Source organism: Halyomorpha halys, unplaced genomic scaffold (genome assembly GCF_000696795.3).
Source record: "Halyomorpha halys isolate HHAL.00 unplaced genomic scaffold, Hhal_1.1 Scaffold118.1, whole genome shotgun sequence".
NCBI classification, from domain to species: Eukaryota; Metazoa; Arthropoda; class Insecta; order Hemiptera; family Pentatomidae; genus Halyomorpha; species Halyomorpha halys.
In genome coordinates this window covers 375,772-383,927 of record NW_027106719.1, presented here as the reverse complement: position 1 = coordinate 383,927, position 8,156 = coordinate 375,772, and the positions used below count along the sequence as shown (strand labels likewise).

General features: G+C 27.5%; 1 protein-coding gene across 1 annotated transcript in view; it reads left to right on the top strand.

Annotated features, from left to right (window-relative positions):
• LOC106678004 (parathyroid hormone 2 receptor) overlaps positions 1–8,156 on the top strand; it is a gene marked incomplete at its 3' end in the record, with an annotated part of 310,108 nt that overhangs the window by 249,066 nt on the left and 52,886 nt on the right.

Below are 8,156 nucleotides of genomic sequence, written 5' to 3'. Positions count from 1 at the left end.
CTTTGGTCTGGGGCGGATAATGCTTCGATTATGGTCTAAGAGGATTGACTTCTATTTTTAAACAGCTTACAGAAGAACCCTCATCCCACCACCAACAACATGGTTGGTGTTTTATAACAATCGTTTTATAACAATGGTGTTTTATAACTTGAATATATACTTAATAAACAAAGCGCTTACCGGGATACCTTCATTCGGATTTTTGTTCTTGTTTTGAGACCCTTAATGCATATATTTTTAGCTAAGGTATTTAACCCTGAAACACCCTGTATAACCAGGATATGAAACAACCTATGCTTATAAAATTAAACATCATTGAAATATAATGAGCGAATGTTTTTAATAATAACATGGTATTTATTTTGAAATATGATATTAAAATTTAGGAAAGTCATCTAAATTTAAAATATAATATATATAATTTATTATCATTAACGAAACTGTTTATTGTATAGGATTTTCGACTTGTATTTAGAAGGAAAATGCTTTGAATTTAGATTGATAGTTCACAAATGAATCGAATCGTTAAAGTATATTTTGATAAACCAGTATTAATAATCAATTAAGTATTTTAAGGGAAATAATGTATTATAGTATTTTTGTTTTTATTCAGCCAGTAATTACAATCTAGTTGTGAAGTTTTTAAACTCAGGGGATAATACTCAGCCTGCAATACCTGGAAGTCTTGTGGTACCTGTACGGCAACGGTACAAGTGTATGTAAGGGGTGCCGCAAGCCGAACTGCGATTTTCTGAAAATAATTTTTAAAAAATAAATTAAATTAAAATATCAAATATGCATTGTATTCCAACATTTACTTTGCACTATTCTTTCTTATTTTTCCTACTCAATCAACAGTTTTAACGATAATTTTGGCGAAATTTGGATATTTTTTAGCTGGACAAAGGTGCCGCATTTAGCCCAACTAAAATTTTTTTTAATCAAAAAAGTGTACCGTAGCGAAAAAATTTACATACTTTCCCGATGCAATCGAATTGAATTGAAATAAATGGAAAATAAATAATAAATGGAATAATAGATTCCAACTTCCATTTATTCATAATTATTGAAAAATGTGATTACAATTTTTAACTTTTAATATTTCCACTCATTTCTAATTGCATAATTTAAAACAATAATTCATTGAAGTCAATTATGTATTTTATTGCATAAGTAATAAGCTTTAGTCTATTTAGTAAACGCATATAATTATAAAAAACAACGATTATTTTTGATTTTCTAATAATATTAATTTTTGTTTTGGCTTGTTATCAGAATTAGAAGTATGCTCGTGCAAGTTTTTATCATTTTTTAAATATTCTAGCTCTGAATTCGGTTTCAGATTCATGGTCCATTTCACAGTTACAATCACCGCCATGTTTATAGTTCGGTATAATTTGAGACTTAAATTAAACATTTTCTTTTTTTTTTTTAATTAAGATAATTGTTGAAATGATATGATATACTTAAAGCACCAAAATTAAAATAACGGGAATTTATTAAGTAGTTCATAGGCGCCAATTTATGATATTTTCTGCTTTGTTTGTTTTGTTTTTTTCGGGGTTCTTTATTAGCCTTATATTTTTTATTAATTTTACATTTATTAAATATTCTTTACGACGTTTTGGACTGTCCGTAAAAAAATTATTATTAATTCAAGATTATTAATAAACTTTAAATTAAAAAAAAAAAATTATATCCAATATTAATACATATTAATTTTATATTCAATAATAAACAGCACTTCGTAACTATTTTTAGAATCAACACCTTTGAAAACGTCGAAAGGAATATCTTATTCTAGTAAAATTAATATAAAAAAAAAGATTAAAGTAATAAGGCTACTAAATAACCCAAAAGGAAAATAACAGAAATTGGAATATTTGGTCGGAAAATTAAAAATTTCTCTATGTTTATTCAAATAACATAAACCTTTATAGTAATGCTTAGTTTATAATATGATATAGTTTATAGGGAACTTCATGGTGTACAGAAAAGTGGATATGAACAAATTAAGTCTTTCTTCTTAGCCTCTACAGTCCAAGATGGACTTCGCATCCCCTCTCTATCTAGAGACCTTCTTCTTCAGCCAGTCACTCTAATCCTCTTGAGATCCTCTTCCACGTCCTTTTGCCAAGTCTTCCTATCTTTCTTTTTCCAGGGAAGATTTCCCTTGTTACCTTCTTTGCAATTCTGTCGATGGGTAACCTTTCTACTTGTCCAAGCCAGATGATTTTTATTTCATTATTTTTTTTTTTTTCTAATCTCTTTATTTTATTATTTTTATATATATTATATTATTTTATATATTTTTTATTAAATTCAAAATTACCGAGTGTAACACTTTTGTGTATATAATTTTAGTAAATATATATACTACAATTTATTAATATTTATTCTGAGAAGGTCCTTACAGATTATCAATGTGGATTCAGACCAGATATTTAAGGCAAGTCCTAGAGAAGTGCTATGGACTTAATACTGACATTCATATGCTCTTTATCGATTTCAAACAAGCATTGATTTATTTTATTTTTTATCCTTACTTTACATTTTATTTCTTCTTCTCTAATTGTATTTCTGCACAAGTCAATTTTTTTTATTTATTCTATTAATATTTAATATTTTCCTTTCTCAATTTTCTCAGGATTATTATTTTATTTACATATTTTTTAAATTGATCTTTATTAGTTTTAATAATAACAGTTCATGGTCATAGCATTGCAAATAGTTAGGGGTGCCTTTTGCACGAGACTATATCCCACTTTTATATGTAACCATGTAAGGTTAACCAGAGCCGATCTGGTAATAAAAAAACACAAAAAAAAACTTTTTTTTACAAAAAATCAAAACCGACATCATAACGGTGCATAAGAACCACTCAAAAGGAAGTAATAATTTTGCACAAAAAGATATATTGTTAAGAAACTGATCCAATAATCTGAAAAGTTAAACATTATGAATACAAATATTTCAGATGTCAGTACGATACCGTACCAAAACTATTAACTTATAAACTCTTGTTTGAAATTTTCCAAGTGAGATTAGTCATGATATATTAATGATTGGTCAATGACAGATTGACTTACAAGAAAAGCTTGTTCTTTGGACAATTTTTCCCAATTAGTTCCGAATAAACTTGTTGTCGTGAAGACAAAATAATTTATAAAAATAATATTAGGAATAATATGATAATAGTATATAAAGTAGTATATCTTTATATGTAAAATTATTTATTTCTTATTAAGAACTCTTGCGTATCCAAAACATTTTTATTAGATTTATTACTTTATTTTATTTTCTTAAGATTTTTGTTCTAATGTGTTTTATATGGAAGGAACTTCCTTTACTATTTCAATAACAACGCAATTTCATTAAAATTGATCTTTTAAGTATACTTGATTTGAGCAAAGCAACTTAATTAGGCATCATATTTTAAAAGTTCCTCCTTCTAGAGATATGTATAAATATTTTCACGCAACTAATCTGGATAAATGACATTATATTTCACAATTTTAACCCAAATTCTTTTATTATACAATAAATTAATATATTGTGATTGTCCCAACTACCACTATCGTAGAGGAAATCAGAAATTGGTTCTAAATCAAAAAGTACGAAACATGTTTCGCAGAAAACCTTAATCTATGTACTTCATAGAGTCTTTTTGACTAACGGTTATTTACCACGATCCATTGAAGGGTCAGATACCCACTTCAGAGAGACTTAATCTGCTTTTATGATCTCAGAATCAATCCAAGTCTCAATGCACGGATGACAAATTCCCTGGTGCACCTCAATCAACAGTGTGGATGCTCATTGGTTAAAAGATTAATGAGCACCCAAACTGTTTAGTTGATTAATTATGTTACTAAGAAAATAAAACTTCATCACCTTAGAGATTAAAATACAATTATTGGCGAGGAAACATTACAAAGTAAAATGGATTTAGAGCTTTAGGTAGTAAAACCAAAAAAATTTAAAGTAAAGCTCACAATTATATGGTAATAAATATATTTATTGCATTATCTATTCTAATACAGTAAATACCTCTTAAAATTATATTCGTGGATGAAAATAGATTATTAATGAGGGAAAAATTGAATTCAGAGATAGAAGAACGAATTGTGGAGTAAATGTTGTTTGTTGAATGAAATCAAATTCTTTTAATATTTGGTTTTTGAGGAATTCGGTAAAATAAATGTTGTTTTTTTTTAATTTAGTTTTTGGACCTGTCGATTTGTATTTTAACTTATTTATTCATTAAATTATTCCTTTTAACTTAACTATTCATTGAAGTATTTCTTTTTCTAAATCTATATATTAATTTGTATTTGTATTTGTACTATATATGTTTACAACCCTCTAAAGTGGTCAGTTCAATATGTTTTACTTTTCTTCTTATTCATCTGTTTTAAATTAATATTTGGTGACATTGTCCAACTTTTTCCTACTCTTTTAACACTATCCCCATTTATTTTATTCTATCTTTTTATGTATATCTACATCATATATTTATTTTATTGATTAATTTAAAACAGCTACATATTTCTGTTTTACGATTTTTTTTCTAAAGAGCTTACATATTTTAAAAGATAGAGTTGGTATGTACACACCCAATTAACTTTGCTAAAATAGTGGATTATACCGTTGCACTCATTGTTGACAAAAAAGCATTTGAAATCAACAAACCATAATAAACATATACTAATAAATCATATAACCATTGATCAATGAAATTTACCATTATCACTGTTTTTCTTGAATAGTGGCACATCTTAGCAAAAAAAAATTTACTTAATTTGCAACAACTCTAATAGCTTTAGGAAAGTCTGCAGGACGACCTCAGTGAATAAAGAAACTGCAGCCGACGGTACTGTCTTTGGAATACGTCCAATTCTAAATTATAGCAGAATAAAAAAAATATTTTTTAAGATGTGTCATTATTCAAGCAGAGCAGTGGAATATATTGCTCATGTAAATAACACACAAATTAATTTTTTACCGAATAATGTTTTAAACCTATACCATATTTTTTTCATTTAATTATTTATTTTATTCATCCTATTACATTTATATCCAATTTATATTTATATAAATAATTTATCAAAGATTTATTTATATGAAGTATTTATACTCTATTTAATATGTAATCATACTTTTCCACTCTTTTTCAGACTCCAGCTGCCTGGTTGTTTCTTTAATCTGTTTCATTTATAACTCTCTTAACTGGTCAGTTTAATTTGTTTTATCTGTTTTTCTCATTCCTTCTGTTTATATTACTACTTAATGATATTGTCAAACTTTTCTACTCTTATTTCAAATTACTCCCATTTATTTTATTCAAACTTTTTTATTTTTGTGTTTGTTATTGCTTTCATTGTTTGTCATTTTTTCACTTTTAATCAATTACTACTACATGGATATTGTAAATAGATTGTAATTTGTGAGTCATAGCTCGATTAGTAATTAAATAAAATTAATTAGTTTTCAAATTCAATTTGAAATATTAATTTAGAATTTGTAAATAGGGAAAAACTTTATTCAAAAACAATTAAGATGTGCTGCCCAACACCATTGGGTTACTAGCTACACAGCACACTTATTCAAATCTAATCAGACAATTATTTTTTTAATCGTACAACATATAGGTAATATAAGTAAACAATATACAACAATGCAACATATAAGTAAACAATATATAATATTAGCAACTTTTTTTTATTTGTTTAATCGCTAGGGTTCTCTTATCTTTTATTCTTTTTCTTTCTTTTTTTCTATACTTTATTCTTTTTTTATGCCTTTTTTTTTTCTTTCTTCCTTTTCAATCCTATTTTTTCAACACAACGTGACTTTCCTCGTTTGTTTTCCTTATCATTCACCTCTTTGATAAAACACACCTAATGTTTATTTCAAATAAATAAAATATAAACTCGTAATATATATGTCATATAATTGATAAAAATAGTTAATTAATAGATGATATATATAGACATATAATTTTAATTATTATTATTTCATTTTTTTTTATAACTAATAGATGCCTTATGATATATAATTTGTAAGGGGATTGATTTTTCTTAGCCATTTTATTTTTTTTTTTATTACTTTTGATGTTCTTTATATTCATTTAAAGCTTGTAAATATGTATTTAAATATTAATTGTTCTTAATTTTTCATAATCTTTATTTAATTTTGGTTCTTTCCATTTTTATTTTATTTTATTGAAGGCTAGTTACCTTATGAATTTAGATTTAATTAAATTTAAAAAAATTACCTTAAGATTTTATTTGTTACGTTTTTTTTTTACATTAAGTACAAAACATTATTGTATGTCTATAATATTCATTTAATTTTTTTTCAAGTGGTACTTAAAATATTTATATACAACTACAAGTTGTACTTATATAAACATTATTTGTTTTTTCTTTCTATGAATTATTATTGTCTAATTTTTTTCCCCTATTTATCATTATTAGAGAATATCATATGATGTTTTATTATTTGGTTACTTTCAGTTTTTTAATATTTTTATTTAACTATAAGTGTGTAAAGCACACTTTCATTTCTTGGTATATTATTGTACAGGGTATAGACCCTAGAATAAATAAAAAATATTAACATTGTACTATGTCGGTTATATCTTTTTGGTTTTAGGTTTTAACTTCCTTGTTACTTTTATTTTATTTTTTTTTTTGCATATTTTTTTTACACTTACACCTTTATGTAAATTTTATATTCCTGCACAACTTCATGAATTCAGTATCTTTTTCTTTTATCTCTGATTTGGGTCGGACCGTTAGATCTTTATAAATAGTTGATCTCATTTTTCCATTATTTTTTTTTGTTACCTGCCTGTTCCGTATCCATCTCTTGTGTAATTTTCCATTTGATAACCTTTAAGTTACAGTAACAGGTAATTTACTTTTATTCAAGTTTTTTTATTAGTTCAGTGTAATCAGATTTAGACATAGCTCTCGCTCAAAATGTTTTTCATCTACAAAAACAACATAATCTGATTAAGGGATTAAATATTAAGCCCTTAAAGGAAGAACAGGAATGGATATCCACTAATATAACTGAGTATATGGCTTGGGAACAGGATTACAGTTCTCCTAACAGTTGGAATTAGCGCTTCAGAGAGAATAGGGATTATAAGCCATCGCAGGAGATCCGGGAAGAGAATACATGCTGTCAAAAGAGACAGTATATAACTCTTCTAACCATATACTCTGCTACAATGGAATCCCATAGGTCCTTCCAAATTCTTGACAATAACGCGGGATTAATAATTTTACCATCAGCCAAGTGATGAAATAGATGCTTTGTGAAGTAAATAAATAATCATTACATTCACTAAGTGTTGAATATATTTTTTTTTCACTCAAGTCCTCCATTGAGGACCTATACAGCCCCAGAGTGGTAATGTCAAGATTCATTTCTTCGTGCCGCCGAGAAATAAATATTGACCCAGATAGGAATCGAACACACTATCTTCTGAAGCAAGCGCTCTGGGACTCTCAGCCCTTAATGCTGATACCCCTGTAGATCATAAGGGTAGCCTTTGGAGCGCTGGATTTAGAGACGAAGAAGATTTGGCCACATTGATGAGAGCAAGCTTAAGATAATGATAATGATAATGATACTAGGTAAAAACAGCTTCTTCCCTCTTCCGGCTTTAGAACCACCTTTGTATTATTTGCGTCAGGTTCTCTATATTATATAACTTGGTAAACTGTCGTATCTTTAGTTATATCTATTCCAAATTCCTGAAAAACCTCCATATATGTATATTTATATATGTCTCCTGAGAGGTAGAAATAATTCCGAGTCTGATGCTAGACTTAAGAAGAGAGGTAGAATAGAGTTGTCGTAAGACACTCTAGGAGACCAGTTTGTTGATAGTATTGTACATTGCATGTATAAGTCCCAGTATCTATTCATATAAAATAAATATTACACCACACTGCACAGTTCCGTAACTAAGAGGGCCGTGACTCAGATGATTGTGGCCACCTTGGAACTTTGGCGGCACCGGTTCGAATCCGGCCTGTGGGGTCGACTTTTTTCATTTCTGTTACGGTCCCATGAAATGAAAGCTTTACCCCCACAAAGTTCCCGCAAAATGATCTCTATGTGTATCTATGACGCTGTGT